Here is an 18,451-nt window from a genome sequence, read left to right as displayed (position 1 = left end):
CATGGCTATAGAAAACAAACAGTGAGAATAAGGTGCTTGAGAAAAACCAACAACATAGCAAGAATGATCCCCCTTTCTACTATTTTATATGTTCTAAAACTTGAAAACAACATTACAAATGTTATTGTCATCCAACCATGTAACACCTCAGATCTTGGCTTCAACAAGTCTCTGAGTATCTTGGCCTTATTTTTCATTCCAGTTCCTGCTTCACCATGCAGTTCTACAAGAGCTCTGATCAGCTTTACATGGGAACAAATCCACAACCCTCACCACCTGTCCACATTGCTTGTCTCTCACCTCCCACCTTCAGGCTTCTCAGTTAGCAATGAGGTCCAAATGCAACAGGACCTACTCAGTACTCACAAATGTGCAATCTGAAATTACTGTAGCATTTGCCATCCATGGGGTGGACCTTAGATAAACAGAAGATGGGAGCCAGGGGGTAAATGATTCTCCATTTCTCCCTATGAAATGTCCTGAGATGCCATAGTAACTCCTTTCTTTTCCCTTTCCTTCCATGCCTGGATCCCCTTTTCCTTCACTCCTGTTTTCATCAGTATTACACACCCTAGAAAAGCAATAGCACTTCAATTTTGCCTCAGGATATGTTTTCTGGTGAACACAGGCTAAGTCATAAACCCATTGGCAAATCACTAAAAGTGTCACCTAAAATGCAGTCTTTGTTAAAACGAAGGCAAAATCTAAGAGAAACATTGCAGTAAGTGTACACTGGTATAATCAAGATACACTGGTCCATGAAGCTCATCACAGTTGCTGGCCAACTTACACCTACATGAGCAACAAAGTTTGGGCGTGCAACCCTTGGTTGCCCTCCTGTCTCAGCTCCTCCCACAGCCTTCTTGGAGGATTGGATGTGCCCTGAACCCCAGGTAACCCCATCCTTCCACTCTCTTGCCAGGATTCCTGAAACCAAGAGTATTTTCATATCTTTACTAGATGGTGCTAACATATTAGCCAAATCAGCTGGAAATAACTGATGCAGTTCTTTATTTTCTACAGAAAGAGAAAAAGGCTTTAAGGGTCTTACAAAGGATAAATTTTCATGTCAGAAGAAAAAGGAGATGAATGCAATTTTGTTCATAGTAAAGTGGTTTTAAACAGGCTAGAATAACATTTCGGGGTCCTTAAGGTAGGAAGCAGGAAAGGGGGGAAATAGATGAAGAGCATCACATGATCACTTTACCTAGTCCATGTTTGTGCATTTGGGCTTACCAAAAGGCCTTCACCAAACTGTGTTTTGCCCCTTACATATAGAGTTGTCTTTTTAAACAGTATCAAAGTTTCTGATAATATATTTTAAAGCTCTTTAAAATAACTCAATCAATTTGAAGTATGACATGTGAAATTAAAAGTTAAATATATAATTAGATGATTTTTGAAAAATGTGTAGACCAGTGTACATTTCTATCATCCCCAAAATTCCAGCTCAACCCTTTAGCATACATGCCATTCCGGATCCAGATAAGCACTGACCTAACTTCTGTCATTATAGATTTTTTTTTTTTTTTTTTTTGCCTGTTCCAGCATGCCATATAAGTGGCATTACACAGTATATGTTATTTTATGGCTGGCTTCTTTCTTTCAGTATAATGTTTCTGACATCCGTCGTCCTTGTTGCAGATCCATAGTTTGTTTTACTGCTGGGTAGCATTCCATTGTGTGTTTATTCCACAATTTGTTTATCCATTCATCTGTTGATGGACCTTTCTAGTTTGGGCCATTATGAATACAAAGTCATGTACAAGTCTTTGTGTGGATATATGGTTTCATTTCTCTTAGGTAAGGAACTGCTAAAATATTTTCCAAAGTAATTGAAGAATTTTACATTTCACCAGCAATGCATAAGTGGCTCTTCCACATCTCCCCCATCAATCCTGGTGGGCGTGCAGTGGTATTTCATGAGGTTTGAATTTGTACTTTCCTGATGACATGTAAACGTATTTCATTTGCCTACTGGCCATTCTTATCTTCTTTTTGAATATATAAAATTTTTCCCATTTTTAAATTGCATTCTTAGTCTTTTTTATTGAGATATGAGTTCTCTATATATTTTAGATACAAATCCTTTATAAAATATATGTAATGAGAATATTTTCTGCTATTCTGTGGCCTTTCTGTTTGCTTTCTTTGATAGTGTCTTTCAAAGAAAAGAAGAATTTAATTTAGATGAAGTTCAGTTTATCAATCTTTATCTATTATGGGTCAGACTTTTGGTATCCCACCTAAGAAAACTTTACCTAATCAGAAGTTAAGAGTTTCTCTGGGTTTTCTTTAAAAAGTTAGCATTCATATTTACACCTTTGATATACTTAGAGCTAAATTTTTGTGGATAATGTAAGGGTCAAGGTTCTTTTCTTCCACGTGGATGTCCACTTGTTTCAACACAATTTGTTGAAAATATTATTCTTTCTTCCATTGAGTTACTTCTACATTTTTGTTGAGAATCAATAGACCTTATATATGTGGGTGTATTTTGGGGGCTTTATTTCATTTACTCTGTTTCATTGACTTACACATGTATTCTTTCACCGATTCCATGTTGTTCTGATTAATGTAGCTGTAAAGTAAATTATCCAACTTTGATCTTCTTCTTAAAAAATGTTTTTGACTATTTGAAGTTTTTTGCATTTCATAGACATTTTAGAATGATCTTTTCAATTTCTATAAAGAAGCTTCATGGGATTTTAATTCATACTACATAAAATCTATAGATGAATTCAGGGAAAATTGGGTTTTTTGTGTTTTGTTTTGTTTTTTTGTGGTACGCGGGCCTCTCACTGTTGTGGCCTCTCCCATTGCGGAGCACAGGCTCCGGACGCGCAGGCTCAGTGTCCATGGCTCACAGGCCCAGCCGCTCCGCGGCATGTGGGATCCTCCCTGACCGGGGCACGAACCCGCGTCCCCTGCATCGGCAGGCGGACTCTCAACCACTACGTCACAGGGAAGTCCAAAATTGGTATCTTAACAGTATTGAATCCTCCAATCTGTGAAAACTCTGCATCTCTCTATTTATTAATAATAGATCATATTTAATTTTTCTCAGAAATACTTTGTAGATTTCCGTGCAAAGTCTTGCATTTGATTCAGTAAATATATCCCTAATTATTTCATATTTTATGCTGTTATTAATGCTATTTTTAATACTTCATTGTCCAGTTGTTTGTTGGTAGTATATAGAAATATAATTGATTTTAATATATTCACATTGCATCCTATAACCTTGCTCAATGCACTATTATTTTGATAAAAATTTTTGTAGATTCCTTAGGATTACATCAAAAAAGTCAATCATATAATCTCTGAATATAGATAGTTTTACTTCTTCCTCTCCTTTCTGGATGCTTTTTATTTCTTTTTCTTGCCTTACAGCCCTGACAGAGACCTCCAGGGCAATGTGGAATAGAAGTGGTGAGAGTGGATACCCTTGCTTTATTCCAATATTAAGGGAAAATGTTCAGGTGTTGTTGTTGTTGTTTTTACCGTTAAGTATGATGTTAACATCTTCCTCTTATTTTTCCTCTGTTCTCTCTACCCTTTACTCTTTGCCCCCTTTTGCACCTCTCTGAAAATTTCAGTCTTAAGGGTAGGGCAGTACAAGATACGCATCTGGCATGGAATGAGGAGCCCAGGCAGTGTGAGGAGAGCATGAGGGTTCATAGCTCAAGTGGATGAAAAAAGACATCTTTTTGGGTGGAAAGGTGAGTTTGGATGTCACAGCCAAAGCAAAAGTAAGGAGGGTATCACTGGGGACAGACAGCCTGGCATGGGTGTCAGAGCGCATGGGAGATGAGGAAGGCATTGATGTGGACAAAGCAGCCTGTGTTTGACATCAGAGCCAAGGCAAAGTGAAGCCACGTCCCAATGGCAGGAGGCCTCATGTGGCAGTAAGGGTCTCAGAGGGTAGGAGAATATCCAGACATGGGGACTACCCTGAGTGTGGGTCTAAGCCCAGGCAGGATGAGAAAGGCATCCACTAATGTGGGTCAGCCTGGAATAAGGAATTGGAGCCCAAGCAGCATTAGGAAGGCATCCTAACACTGTGCAAGGGGAGAAGATGTGGGCATCCATGTGTTGGGGTGACCTGTCATGGAAACTCAGAACTCGAGAAGAGTAAGGATGGCATCCACATTCTGGGATGGCCCAAAATGAGATTCAGAACCTGAACAGGGAGAGCAGAAAGTGTGGAGGGTAGTGGCAGCAGCAAGAGATTGGATATACAGTGGGGCACTTATCAAATGAGTAAGTACATTAAAGATAATGGAAGCCAGATTTCTCTCTTTGGAGATGGGAGTTACAAATGCTAAAAGACAGAGAAATAATCCCTGTGGTGTGAGATTGTGGTCAAAAATATTTGTGTGAATTAATGATTTTCAAAATGTATAGATAAGTACAAATATGTACATACACATATATATGCATATACTGTATGTATATTTTTCTGTACACCTACATATATACACATATGTACATATATTCTCAAGTTCTATCCACCAAGAATGCCTAAGAACAATGACAGCCCAATAGCAATCAGCTATTGCACCCCTGCACCCAGATCATGAATTCTCTGTATGATTTTCTAACTAAAAGGAGCCATGGCTCTTTGGGAAAAGGGTTGATTCTTGAGATGGGCCAGGAAAGTACAAGGTAAGATTGAAATACCTTGTGCCAGAGAACAGGAAGTGTTTAAAGAATGATGGGGACATGTCAAAGAGACACAGAATCCAGCTTGAATGTGTTTGCGCTGCCCAATTTTGGAAAAAAATTTGAGCATAAAAATTAATAATGACAATAATGAGCTACAACCCATAGAAAAAGAACAGGAAAATATGAGTTAATGCATAATAATCAATTAGCTAATGAAATGTTTAATCACAAATGGCATATTTACATAGCTTTTAATTACATTCCCCACAAAATACTAATTATGAAGAAGAAACTTTACAGTATAGCTGGCAAACACCACCATAATCAAGTGATCAATACAAATAAATTAAAGAATGAAATAAATCAAAATAATGTGTCCCATGATATAATACATTGAGAAGAATACTGTATCAGTTCTATGACATGCCTAACAAAGATGTATAACCTGAATGTAATCATGAGAAAACATCAAACAAATTTCAATTGAGAGACCAAATACAACCCAACTGCCCTGTAATATTTAAAAGTGCCAACGTCATCAAAGTCAGGAAAGACTGAGGAACTACCCCAAACTGAAGGAAACTGAAGAGTCAGGGATTCTTAATGCATGTGTGATTCTGAACTGTAAGAGATATTAGTGGGGCAATTGGTGGATCTTGAATGGGATCTGAAGATTGCAGAGTAGTAATTTAATATCTATTTCCTGATTTTAATGATTGTATTGTAATAACATAGGAAAGTCTCCTTGCATGTGTGAAAAACACTCAGCTCTTTGAGGATGATAGTCATCAGCTTGGCTTCTTATGCACAAATGGTTCAGGGTAAAGTTCATTGTGAAGTCCTTCAAACTTCTCTGTAAGTTTATGATGGCTTTACATTTTTTAAAAAAAATCAAAAAACAAAAACAAAAAGTTTTCTCTAGGTACTCTTCAACAGATTAAGAAATATGCCTTCCGTTCGCAGTTTGTGGGAAATTTTATCAAGAATGAAGTGGAATTTTGTCAGATGCTTTTGTTGTTGTTGTATATCTATGGAGTAAATCATACGGATTTTCTTCTTTATGGTTTTAATGTGGTAGATGACATTGATCTTCAAATGTTAAGCAATCTTTGCATTCCCAGGATAAACATTACTTGGTCATGTTGCTTACATTTTTAATATATCTGTGGATTTGACTTCCTAATATTTTTGATGAGGATTTCTGTCTAGGTTCATGAGTGTTTGCTGTATAATGTCCTTTTCTTGTCTGGTCTTAGTTTCAGTGCACAATGAGGCTACAACACGCGCCCTCATTCTCTAAGTTTTGAAGGATTTTTTTGTAGGGTAATTATCATTTCTTACTTAATTATTTTCTAGAATTCATCAAAGAAGCCATCTGCCCTTGAAGTTTCCCTTAGATTTTAATGATAAATATAATTTCTTTAACAGGCATAAGGCTATTTAGATTTCTACTTCTTCTCATGACAGTTTTGCTAATTTATGTATTTTGAGAAGTTTGTCCATTTCACCTAAGTTGTCAAATTTAGTAACAAAAATGCCTACAATGTTCCCTTACTATAATTTTGAAGTCTGTAGTATATGTAGTTATGCTCCATCTTTATCTCCTGATATTGGTAGTTTGTGTCTTTTTGTCTTTTTTTTTTTTGCGGTACGCGGGCCTCTCACTGTTGTGGCCTCTCCCATTGCGGAGTGCAGGCTCAGCGGCCATGGCTCATGGGCCCAGCCACTCTGCGGCACGTGGGATCTTCCCGGACTGGGGCACGAACCCGTGTCCCATCGGCAGGCGGACTGTCAACCACTGCGCCACCAGGGAAGCCCCCTTTTTGTCTTTTCTTAATAAGTCTACAAAGAGGTTGATTGCTTTTATTGATATTTTCAAAGAATCTGTTTTTGGTTTTATTTATTTTTCTTTATCATTTGTCTGTTTTCTATTTTATTAATTTCTGCTCTCACCCTAATTATTTTCTTTACTTACTTTAGGTTTACTTTGCTCTTCTTTTTCTAGCTTCTTAAGATAGAATCTTAGATTATTGTGTTTTTTGTCAATAAATAATACATTTATTGTTGTCCACATGCACCTGAAACCTTTCACTACCTAAGTTTACCAGGAGTATTCTACTTATACCATAAATGCCAAATGGAAAGAACTTAAACTAGGGATGATGTATGTGCATTCTGAGGTATCACTGTAGAGAATAATACATTCAATAACAATGTCCCTAAAAATCTATCAATTACTTGTATTTCACAAAAGCACCATAAATTTCTTCATGTGAATCACCTTCCTAACCTTGACTGTGTAACAGTGCTGACTGAACGTATGAAAGAGATGGCAAAATACTCACTAGACTAAATTGGGTGCAATAAGAGACTAGGTAAAATGAAGAATTGTTTTAAGACCATAAAATAGGAAATTGGTATAGTTTCTCCTGTTAAAACCCAAAGTAGTATTATTATCGTACTATTGTCAATTTCTCTCTTCATGTTTGTTAGTATTTTGGTTTTTAAAAAAATTTTATTTATTTATTTATTTATTTATTTATTTATTTATTTATTTTTGGCTGTGCTGGATCTTCATTTCTGTGCATGGGCTTTCTCTAGTTGCGGTGAACAGGGCCACTCTTCATCGCGGTGCACGGGCCTCTCACTGTCACAGCCTTTCTTGTTGTGGAGCACAAGCTCCAGACCCGCAGGCTCAGTAGTTGTGGCTCATGGGCCTAGTTGCTCCGTGGCGTGTGGGATCTTCCCAGACCAGGGCTTGAACCCGTGTCCCCTGCCTTGGCAGGCAGATTCTCAACCACTGCGTCACCAGGGAAGCCCTAGTATTTGTTTTATATATTTAAGTGTTCCTGAATTGGGTGCATATATGTTAACAAGTGTCATGTCCTCTTCTTGTATTGATCCCTTTTACATCATGTAATGCCCTTCTTTGTCTTTCATTATAGCCTTTGTTTTAAAGTCTGTCTTGTCTGATATGAGTATTGCTCCCCTGCTTTCTTGTCCTTTGCATTTGCGTGAAATATCTTTTTCCATCCCCTCACTTTCAGTCTGTGTATGTCTCTAGCTCTGAAGGGAGTCCCTTGTAGGCAACATATGGAAGGGTCTTGTTTTTTATCCAATCAGCCAGGCTATGTCTTTTGATTGGAGCCTTTAGTCCATTGACATTTAAAGAAATGATTGTAGCATGTACTTATTGTCATTTTAGTACATGTTTTCCAGTTGTTTTTGTCATTCTTCTCTCTTCATTTCTTTTTCTTTTTGTTTCTACCGTTGCAGTTTGATGATTTTCTTTAGTAGTATGTTTGGATTCCATGCTTTTGGGGTTTCATGTATCTATTGTAGGTTTTTGATTTGTGGTTATCATGAGGTTCACATATATTGACCTATAACCATATCTACTTTTTTTAAACTCGTAGCCATTTAAGTTCAAACATATTCTAAACAATCTACATTTTTTACTCCCTTCCACCACATTTTGTGTTTTTGATGTCATATTTTACATCTTCATGTTTATCCCTTCTTTGTTTACTGTCAGTATAATTACTTTTACAACTTTTTGTCTTTTAATTACATGCTGGCTTATTTAAGTGGTTGATCCTCTGTCTTTACTATGCAATTGCCTTTCTTAGTGGAATTTTCCCTTTCCTATAGATTCTTAATTCTTTTCCACTTTGACATTTTTTTAAAGATAGGTTTAGCATTGATGAACTCTCTTAGATTTGCTTATCTGAGAAGTCTTTATCATTCCTTCTATTCTAAATGATAATATTGCTGGATAGAGTATCCTAGGCTGCAGGTTTTTCCCTTTTGGGACTTTGAATATATCTTGTTACTTCCTTCTGGCCTTCGAAGTTTCCATAGAGAAATCAGCTGATGGCCTTATAGGGGTTCCTTTATATATGACTCTTTGTTTTTCTCTTGCTGGCTTTAGAGTTCTCTCTTTATCTTTAGCCTTTATCATTTTAATTATATGTCTTAGCGTGGCCTTTTTGCATTCATCTTGTTTGGGATCCTCTGTGCTTCCTGTGTCTGAATGTCTGTGTCCTTCTACAGGCTTGGGAAATTTTTAGCCATAATTTCTTCAAATACATCTTTTATCCCCTTTTCTCTCTCTTCTCCTTCTGAGAGCCCTATAATACAAATGGTGGTATGTCTAATGTTATCCTAAAGATCTCTTAAACTGTTTTCATTTTTTTTAATTTGCTTTTCTTTTTGCTGTTCTGATTGGATGATTTCCATTATTCTATATTCCAGATCATGTATAGCTTCTTCTGTATCATTTAGTCTGCTATTCATTCCTTCTAATGTGTTTTTTTATTTCAGCTACTGAATTCTTCTTTTATGATAGTTTTTTAATATTTTCTAGATCCTTGTTAAAATATTCACTGTTTATATCAATTCTTTTCACTAATCCATTTAAAATTTTTATAAACAATGCTTTGAATTCTTTACCTGGTAAACTGTTTATTTCTGTTTCATTATTTATTTTTTCATGAGTATTCTCTTGCTCTTTCAATTGAGAGCAGTTTCTCTGCTTTTTCATTTTACTTAACTTTCTCTGCCTCTATGAATTTAGGTGAAACAGTTGCTTACTGTGGTCTTAAGGGTGAAACAGTTGCTTACTGTGTCTCTGGTGGGGCTGCTGGATTTGATGTGGATGCCAGTCATGTCTTTCCTCAGGGTGTGCTGGCAGCTATCACTTTGGTAGGGGTGGGGCTGGAGTTGGAGCAGCTAGAGCAGGCTCCTGGTGTGAGGCAGGACTTCCTCTCTGGTCAGTGGCCATCTCCACCCTATTGGGTGTCTGGTCCAATCCCACATTACTGGAGTGGAAACCCTGAGGGTCAGGCTTGAGCTGGCTCTGTTCCATTTATTTGTTTGTTTATTTATTTATTTATTTATAACCTAAGAATATTACCCTGGGGGTTCACAGTGAATGTGTCCCCCTTAAATGTGTGTTTTTCCCTCTTCCTGCACTGAGACCTTCCCCCCAAACGAGGGGAGTGCTGAATCAAGTGTGGCTTGTGCACTCACAGAGGTCCTATGCTCTGCCTATGTTTGATTCTGCAGCTGTACTCAGACACAGCCCACAGTTTCATCCTTTTCTGGGATGTGGTTGCCCCAGATCTAGTGTGGTGCTGTGCTATGAAGTGAGCAGGTTGGAGCCTTTGCTCAGCTTGGATATACAACAAGGCAGTCATGGTAAACCCAGCAACCATACTGCTGTCGGAGATTTGAGCTGATTCAGGGGTGCTGCTTGAGTAAACAACAGTGGCCACTGTCATCCCACCAGGGCTCTGCTTCAACTGGGTCAACTCTGGGTCAACACGGCTTCTAAAGAGTCTTTTTCCACGTTCTGGCCATCTTAGATCCAGTGCCACCTGTGGCATGAAGTGAGCAGGGCCATGGCATTTGCTCAGCTCAGGCTGCGGAACATGGTGGTTGTAGGAAGGTGGTTGTAGGAAACCCAGCAGCCACCAGGGCAGCCCCTGACCCCCCACCCTGCCTAGGGGCAAGCCATCACCTGCACAGTCCTCATGAGTGGAGTCTAGGCTTCTCCAGCCTTTCTGTCTTTCCCGGTGGTCTCCAAGGCACAGAGGGGGCTGTTCTCCTATATGTAGGATGTCCAGTCTGTGGCTTGACCTACTCTCTCCCTAGGGTGAGAGTCCACCTATGTGATCTCCCTTTTCCTCTGAGACTCTTCAAAGGAAATTGGTCCCAACCCAATCACTTTTCTTCCCTTCCTACCCAGTTACATGTGTAACTTTCTTATAGCCTTGGTTGTACAGGAGTCCTCTGCCAATTTCCAGTTAGTTTTCATTGAGAACTGTCCACATGTAGATGTGTTTTTGATGTGTTCATTGGGGAGGTAAGTTCCACATCTTTTTACTTGGAATATTCCTCCCCAAGTTTCCTTCTTTTAAAGAGAATATCCTTTAGCCTTTTTTTTTTTTTCAAATAGATCTGCTAGTGACAAATTCCCTTACTTTTCCTTCATCTGAGATTGTCTTGATTTCTTCTTCATTCCTGAAGGGTTTTTTTTTTTTTTACCAGATATAGAATTCACAGTTGATAGTTCTTTCAGCACTTGTAAGTACTGCACCATTTTCTTATGGCCTCCATCATTTCTAATGAGAGATTTTCTGTCACTTGAATTGTTTTTCCTTTATTCATAGTGTGTCACTTCTCTCTGGGTGCTTCCAAATTTTTTTCTTTGTCTTTTGTTTTCAGAAGTTTGATTATGATGTACCTTTCTATGGATTTCTTTGGGTTTATCCTATTTTGAATTTGCTCAGATTCATGAATGTCAGTTCATGTGTTTTGTAAAATTGGGGGATATTTCAGCCACTATTTTTGAAATACTTTTCAGCCCCAACTTCTTTCTCTGGGTCTCTGGAGTTTTGGAACTCTGATTGCATGAATGCTAGGTCTTTTGTTATAGCTCCACAGGTCACTGAGGCTGTGTTCAGTACTCTTTCTTTCAGTTTATTTTCTCTCTGCTGTTCAAATTGAGTGATTTCCATTTTCAAGTCACTGCTTCTTTCCTCTGTCACCTCCACTCTGCTGTTGAGCCCATCCATTGAGTCTTTTATTTTGGTTATTGTATTTTGCAACTCCAAAATTTCCATTTATCAACAGTTTTTCCCTATATCTTCTATTTCTTTGCTGAGACTATTGTTTTCATATATTTCAAGTGTGTTCATAATTCTTATTGAATTTTTATAATGGCTGCTTTAAAAATCTTTGTTTGATGATTCTAACATCTCTGTTATCTTAGTGCTGGCATCTATTTATTTATTTTTTATTCCTTGTCTTGGTATGATAAATTGTTTTCTATCAAAACCTGGACGTTCTGTGTATTATGTTGCAAATATCTGGATCTCCTTTAACTCTTCTGTTTTATCTAGCACCCTCCAATTCCATTCTGGTAGGGAAAAGGGCCTGCTTCATTACTGCCAGATAAGGGTGGAAGTCGGGTTTGTCCGCTCTGTTTTCATTGACTCCCAGGGAGGGAGAGACCCCCTGCTGGTTGACATGGGGGTTCAGGACCCCCAGTAGGCCTCCGCTGATTATACTTGGGAGAGAGAGAGAGAGCAGTGTCTCATTACTGATCCTCATATGTCCTCCACTGTCACTGCAGGAGGGTGGTTTCATTACCTCTGGGTCTTGGTAAAAGACTTTTCGACTAAACCTCCTCTGGCACCACGCCTGTGGGGAATGAGGGCTCCTCATTACTCTGAGAGGAGAAAAGGCCACGCTTCCCACATGGTCTCCAACGAGTAGGTCTAGGAGCTTCTGTTACCATCCACTAAGGATGAAAGTCCTGCCTATACACTCTGCCTGCTTTGGCACCACCCCTGGGGGGTACTGAGTTCCTCTTACAGCCGGACGGAGCTGTTGTTAGTCTAGGCACCGCTTAGCCTTGAAGTGGCTAAAGAGTGGGACAGGCCACAGTATTTTCAGTGGTGTTTGGCAGGAGTAAAGATGTTATTGTCTAAAACTTTTCTTGGTCTTTGGCTAGAAAGGGCAGACTTTTCTTGGGGTTCCTTTTTTTCTGTTTGTACTTGCTGGCATTTCCAGATTGCTGGCTTCTATAGTACTCAGTCTGAGATATATGAGATATAAAGAAAGTCCAGGTAATTCACTGCTATGTCACTCCCATCTCCCTCGGCCATCTGCATTTTTCTCCCCACCTTTCAATGTCTTCTTATGTTTGTAATTTTCAAATATATAACTTCTAGTGTTTTTAGCTATACTTAGCAGAAGGAATAGGAAACAGCACATTTACCCTTTCCCCTTATTCTTTCTGTACAACACTAAAAAATTTTTTTGTCAACAGAAGACAATAAAGAGGAAAGATAAATGATTAGATTTAATCTGCCATGTTTAATCCTCAGCCCATTAATAAATTTCCCAATGTTATATTATTCTTTCATTCCTGAAATAAATAATTGTTCAGTCCTTATTTTAATCTGTGCCTCATATATCAGTGTAAGTTTCATTATTATTAATATTAAAGACTGTTGAGAATTACTGCCATGTTTAACAATTTCTTTTTTGTCATGTTTCTTGCATTTCCATTCTGTTCTCACTGCTCTTCCTGATTTTGTTTTCATTTCAGTGAGACCCTGTGAGTGGTAAACTCTTTCATTTCTATTTATTTGAAAATTGTATTTATTTTGTGCTTACTGTAGGGCCTTGCCTAGCTAAATATAGACTTCCAGTGTTCTGGAGTGTCAAGTTGGAAACAAAGGCTTTGGCCCCAAGATGGCAAAAATGAGACTTATTTATAATATTGAAGATTACATGTGACATGGCTGGTCTAATGTCTCAATAGTTAACATTTTCTATTAGTATTTTGATGAAAATAGCTCATTGTCTTCGGGCCTCATTTTTGTTTCTGTGAAAACGGATATCAATTTCATTGTTCTTTCTCTTTGTGTCTTTCCAAGGATTTCTTTGAGTTTATCCTATTTGGAATTTGCTCAGATCCATGGAAATTGTGATGCTCTACATATTTACCATGAAGAGCCTGGCTATGGATTTTTTTGTTTATCCTTACTTTTGTGAATATTCAATCTGAGAATTCATGCATGAAGTTCTAGAAATTGTATCACTTAGACTGTTCACCTGCCTGCCCTCTTTGATGCTCTTCTCTGTAGCTTCTCCTTGTAGGACTCTTACATTGGACATCAGGGTTTACAGTAATCATTTCTTAAAGTAACATTGACTGTGAAAATCCCATACTTTCCACCTCATTTTCTCTCTGTGCTGAATCAAGAGTAATTTTCTAGATCTAATCTCTAGTTCATCAATTATTTGGGTATAAAATAACATGTTTTACCATTTGACCTAGTAACCATTCAATAAATAGTCACTGAATGAATCCATGAGTTAATAAGTTCCACTAATCATCCAGATATAGGCATCTCCTATTTCAGGTCAGTAACCTGTTCCTGAATTTTAAATGTTTGGCTAGAGCATCATAACCAGAAGGCTCTTTCTTATTAATTTAAACAGGGTAGATTGTACTGTAGTACCTATCCACCTGAAACTCCCGATTAATTTCCTAACCATCTCCACGATTATAACATTGCTTCCTGTGCACCAAATGAGTGTGTTTTTTAACTACAGCTGCTTTGCACTCAGTCACATGGCATCTCTCTAACGTCCACCCCTTTTTGATTCTTGGCACTTGTTTCAAAACATCTCCATAGGATTTTAGTGTTCTGCCCATCGTGAGTGGAATGTTACTTAAAAGTTTTGACCACCTATCATTTTGTTAAAAATACATACTGTCCTTGGGAACATAAACATATTTTTCCTATGCAAACAGCAACAGGAAAGTTGTCTTTTAATAGATACACATATTGAGGACTCCAGCTCCAGGCCAGAATTCCATGTGTGATTTTTCAGGCCCGACCACAGGTAGTTACAAAATTCAGAAAGCAAGCCTCCCAGGAAGCTTCTCTCCCCATACCAGCGGTGCTGACAGCCAGCGTGTTGCAGTCTCTGGGGGGCTCTGTCCAGGACTCAGGCCCTACTGAACATGCTCTCTGGCGTAGCAGCGTTCCCAGCCCAGGGATCTCCACTTGGAGGCCTTCCCTAGGGGCCTCCCCTGATCATCAGGAGTGGGTGACTTTGAGAACACTTCTTCACCCCGACTCAGGGCTCAGTACTTTCCCACTTCTAGCCCTTCCTGCCTCCATCTTCTTGGCCTCTGTGTACATACACAAAATGTCAGGAGCCACTTATTTGGGGGTCCTTGGGCAGAGATGATCCACCCATCCGAGCTGATCTACCCAGCCCTCACTTGGCACTTCTGCAGGGAAAACAAAACCTGGGGGGCTGGTACTTCTCCTCTATTGCCTCTTGCTTTATGATCAATCTCAGTTTGTTGTTCAAGACTTGACGGTTACTTTCACTGTGGCTTGTCTTAATCAACTGCTTGTCTTAATCAGCTGCTTCCAAAACTAGCCACCCAGCTCTCTCTAGCTCTGCTTAGCTCTTGACATATATCCTGTAAAGATAAGGTATTAAAAACCAAGTGGCCTTCTACTAAGAAAATGTTAGCTGTCAAGACATTAGACAAGGCATGTCATATTTAATATTGTAAGTAAGTCTCATATCTGATATCTTGGGGCCAAAACCTTTGTTTCCATTTTGACACTTTCCTTTTGAAACATCTCAAGAAATTGAATTACTTAGTCAAATGGTATGTACATAGTTGGGGAAAAAAAAATCTCTGCAAATATCATCAATTCTTTTTCCCAAAAGATACAACAGTTTTCTTCACATGAGCAGAGTATGATAGTGACCAATTCAGAACACCAACATAAATGTTAGTTATATTTTCTAATCTGTGAGCATTTGGTGAGTTAAAAATGTTGTCAGTTGTTTTTTAAATACAATACGTTTATTAAGGTAAAATGTTTCATAAATGTTGTGAGACATTTCTAATTTTTTCTTAAATTATCTAGTCATGGTTTTAAATTGACAGAACAATTTTATAAAGGATGTAGACAGTTCCAATGTAAACCACACCAAGTTTCTCCTATTATTAACATCTTACATAGTAGGTATATTTGTTACAATTAATGAGCCAACATTGATTCATCATATAAGTAAAGTCCACCCTTTGCTCGGATTGTCATAGTTTCATCTATGTTCTCTTTCTGTCCCAGGCTTCTGTTCAGAATACCACATGATGTTTAGTCCTCATGTTTCCATAGACTGTTCTTGGCTCTAAAGGCGGGGAGTGTTATGTCTTGGAAAACTGACCTCTTTATCATTGTATAATCCCCCTCTTTATCCATGATAATTGTCCTTCTGAAGTCTACTTGCCTGAAATTACTATAGCTCCTCTAGGTATATTTTAATGATGGTTAGCACATGTATCAGTTTCCTAGGGATGCTGTAACAAATTACTACAAGCTGGTGGTTTCAAACAACAGAAATGTATTCTCCCACAGTTTTAGAGGCCAAGAGTCTGAGATCAAGATGTCAGCAGGACTGTGCTCACTTTACTGGTGCGGTTGGCAATCCGTGGGGCTCCTTGGCTTATAGCTGCTTCGCTCCCCTCTGCCTCCATCTTCACAGGGTATTCTCTGTTAGTCCCTGTGGCCTGTGCATCCACATGTTCTTATGAAGATACCAGTCTTTGGATTTAGGGGCCACCTAATCCAGTATAGCCTCATCTTAATCAATTACATCTGTGAAGACTATTTCCAAGCAAGGTCATATTCTGAGGTTCAGAGTGGATATGAATTTTGGGGGGACACTATTCAACTCAGTACAGCATGATATATTTTTCTCCATCCCTATACTTTAATCTGTGCCTTTATGGGGTTTTTATTAATTTTGGTAGTCAACATATAGTTGTGTGTTTTGTTTTGTTTTTGTTTGTTTGTTTTTATTTTTTACTTATTTAGCTGCACTGGGCCTTAGTTGCAGCACACAGGATCTTCGTTGCAGCATGTGGGATCTTTGGTTGTGGCATGTGGGATCTTTATTTGCAGCATGCAGGATCTTTTAGTTGCAGCATGTGGGATCTAGTTCCCTGACCAGGGATGGAATCTGGCCCCCTGCATTGGGAGCATGGAGTCTTAACCACTGGACCACGAGGGAAGTCCCAGTTGTGTGTGTGTTTTTTTTAAATATCTTTATTGGAGTATAACTGCTTTACAATGATGTGTTAGTTTCTGCTTTATAACAAAGCTATACATATACATATATCACCATATCTCCTCCCTCTGGCATCTCCCTCCCACCCTCCCTATCCCACCCCTCTAGGTGGTCACAAATCACCAAGCTGATCTCCTTGTACTATGCAGCTGCTTCCCACTAGCTATATATTTTACATTTGGTAGTATATATTAGTCCATGCCACTCTCACTTTGTCCCAGCTTACCCTTCTCCCTCCCCGTGTCCTCAAGTCCACTCTTTACATCTGCATCATTATTCCTGTCCAGCCCCTAGGTTCTTCATAACCATTTTTTTTTTAGATTCCATATATATGTGTTAGCATATGATATTTGTTTTTCTCTTTCTGACTTACTTCACTCTGTATGACAGACTCTAGGTCCATCCACCTCACTACAAATAACTCAATTTCATTTCTTTTTATGGCTGAGTAATATTCCATTGTATATATGTGCCACATCTTCTTTATCCATTCATCTGTTGATGGACACTTAGGTTGCTTCCATGTCCTGGCTATTGTAAATAGAGCTGCAATGAACATTGTGGTACATGACTCTTTTTGAATTATGGTTTTCTCAGGGTATATGCCCAGTACTGGGATTGCTGGGTCATATGGTAGTTCTATTTTTAGTTTTTTAGGGAACCTCCATACTGTTCTCCATAGTGGCTGTATCAATTTACATTCCCACCAACAGTGCAAGAGGGTTCCCTTTTCTCCACACCCTCTCCAGCATTTATTGTTTGTAGATTTTTTGATGATGGCCATTCTGACTGGTGTGAGGTGATACCTCATTGTAGTTTTGATTTGCATTTCTCTAATGACTAGTGATGTTCAGCATTCTTTCATGTGTTTATTGGCTGTCTGTATATCTTCTTTGGAGAAATGCGTATTGCTTTTTAATCCAACCTGCTTTTTTTGTCTTTTACTTGGTATATTTATACTATTCCCATTTAAAGTGATTAATGACATATTTGGATTAATATATCTATGATCTTTGTAACTATTTTCTGTTCATTGCATTTGTTCTTTCTTTTTTTTCTCTCTTCTGCCTTTTGTGCTTTGAGCATTTTATATAATTCCATTTGTCTCCTTTCTTAGCATATCAATTATATTTCTTTTAAAATATTTTTAAGGTTTTCTTTAAAGTTTAATATATATTTTGACTAATATAAATAAATTCATCTTCAAATATCAATATATTGCTTCAGAAATAATGCAGGTATCTTATAACTTAATATTTCTAATTTCCTTATGACATTGCTTTCATCCACTTCATTTATTCATGTGCTATAATCATTCAATACATTGCTACTGTTATTACTTTAAAGAAATAGTTATCTTTTAGATCAATTAAGGATAAGAAAAATAAAATATTTTATCTTCATTTATAACTTCCTTGATGCTTTTCTTTTCTTCTTGTCACTCCAAATTTCTGACCTATATAATTTTCCTTTTCCCTAAAGAATTTTGTTTAACATTTCTGGCATGGCAGGCCTGTTGTTGATAAATTTCCTCAGTTTTTGTTTAGCTCAAAAGCATATTATTTCTCCTTCACATTTGAATGATAATTTCACTGCATGTAGAATTCCAGGGTAATGAGGTTTCTTCTCTCAGAATGTTAAATAGTTCACTCCACCCTCTTCTTGCTTACATGATATCTGACAGAAGTATCCTTGTTCCTCTATGGGAAAGAGTTTTTCTCTTCCTCTGCCTTCTTTCAAGATTTTTCTCTTTGTTTGTTTGTTTTTGCTGCAGTTTGAATATGATATGCCCACATACAGTTTGCCTTTGGTTTTTTGGTGTTTATCCTTCTTGGTGTTCTCTGAGCTTCCTGGATCTGTTATGTGTTATGTCTTTCATTAATGTTGGAAACTTCTCATTCTCACTTCAGATATTTCTTCTGCTCTGTGTTCTCTTCCTTCTCTCTCTGGTATTTCAATTATGTGTATGTTACACTTTTTGAAATGGTCCCACTGTTTATTTTCATTCTCTTTACATTTCAGTTTGGGAGGCTTCTGTTGTCCTCTCTTCAAGCTCACTGATCCTTTCCTTGACCATGCCTAGGGTGATAATAAACCCATT

This window comes from Orcinus orca, chromosome 2 (genome assembly GCF_937001465.1).
Source record: "Orcinus orca chromosome 2, mOrcOrc1.1, whole genome shotgun sequence".
In the NCBI taxonomy this organism is placed as follows: Eukaryota; Metazoa; Chordata; class Mammalia; order Artiodactyla; family Delphinidae; genus Orcinus; species Orcinus orca.
Note: the sequence above shows the minus strand (reverse complement) of the source record.